Here is a 1,806-nt window from a genome sequence, read left to right as displayed (position 1 = left end):
CTTTTCCCATTGTGTATTCTTGGCAACCCTGTTGAAGATCAGTTGACTGTATATGTGTGAGTTTTCTCTATTCTGTTCCTTTAGTCTAAATATCTGTCTTCATGCCAGTATCATATTGCTTAATTACTGTTGCTTTGGAATATAATTTGGATTCAGGAAGTATGATGTCTCAAACTTTGCTCTTTTTCCTCAAAATTGCTTTGCCTATTCTGAGTCTCGTTTGGTTCCATGTGAATTTTATAATTTTTTTCTACTTCTGTAAAAATACCATTTGGATTTGGATGAGAAGAGCATTGAACCTGTAGGTTTCTTGGGTAATATGGACATTTAAACAATATTAAGTCTTCCAATCCATGAATACCAGGATGTCTATTTATTTGAATTTCTTTCATCAGTGTTTTTTACTTTACAGTGTACACAATATCAAATATATTTTGTAAATTCTATCGAATGCCTTGATGCTATTGACAAATTGATTCTTTGGTATATCTTTGATCGAATAGTTGAAGAAAATATCTGAAATTTAAGGGGAGGAAAAACCTTAATTGATCAAGACAAACACCTCATTAGTCACATAATTTGGAAATGCATTTATCATAGAAGCAGATGGCTCTTTGGATTCTCTAGACTGAACGTTACGATATATCTGCAAATTTTATGTGTAAGAAGGATATTTTACGTTTAGCTTCTCCCAGAAGACAGGGAGCATACAATACTATTCAATATTCATCAAAACAAGTTGCACCCTACGCTTCCAGCCACACCAAACTACATATGTTTCCTAAATATGGTTCTGGCTCATGCTTGGCTGTCTGCCTACAATCACATTCCCTCCACTCCCTTCCACCACACACACACATGCACACACACACACACACACAGCATGATGTTTATTTTACCTTCTAAACAGTGATTCGTCTTTCAAATTATAAGCATTTTTCTTTTTAAATTTTTTTTATTATTATTATGGGTACATACTAGTTATATATGTTTATAGAGTACATGTAATGTTAGTTTGTTAATCTTTGACCTCCTTGTTTAACAGAGAACTTGCTACATAGTAAATAATGAATAAACACTATATAAACAAAGAAAGAAAGGATAGAAGATGTCAGCAATATATGGAACATATTTTAGTAAAACACTTATGAAATGATAATATTTAGTTTCCTTAAAAGACTGATTTGGGGATTTCAGAGTATATAGAATCCAACTAATAACTGAGCAAGAATGTCTTCAATTATTACCAATTTATGAAGAATTGAAATATTGGAAATAATTCTAAGTATGAAATAATAAAAGTAGTATGTGAAATCGTCACTAAGGCAAGAATAGAATCTGCTTTGATTTGTTGGAAAAACATTTGTAGTATGTGTGTGTAGGCATAAGGCATGTAAACTTTCCACAAAGAATGACTTTACAGGAATGATAAGATTATATAAAACGTTTTTTGGCATGATAAAAAGACACTTGGAATTTGAAAAGTCACAGTAGGAAAAACTATTAGCAGTATAAATCAAAATACGAAATCAAGTTAAGCACTTCAAGACAAGTGCACTTGACAGCTTTTTACTTAAAAAAGGAAGGTATTAAGAATTAGGACCTAAAGAAAAACTGCATTTTAAGCTTATATCCAAAGAGCAAATACAGAGTGCCACAGAGTTTAAGAAATTTTTTCCTTTCTTTCATATTTGAACTTAATGATTGTGCAAAAATGTATTTACTTACTCTTTATGATTAAGATTATATTATTTGGGAAAAGTCACAGTGCCTTATTGCCACGTATAAGTTATTCATATTACATGT

The sequence above is a fragment of the Propithecus coquereli genome, unplaced genomic scaffold, assembly GCF_000956105.1.
Source record: "Propithecus coquereli isolate 6110/MARCELLA unplaced genomic scaffold, Pcoq_1.0 Scaffold542, whole genome shotgun sequence".
Lineage (NCBI taxonomy): Eukaryota > Metazoa > Chordata > Mammalia > Primates > Indriidae > Propithecus > Propithecus coquereli.
The sequence above is the reverse complement of the archived record's forward strand: the minus strand, read 5'-3'. Positions refer to the sequence as shown.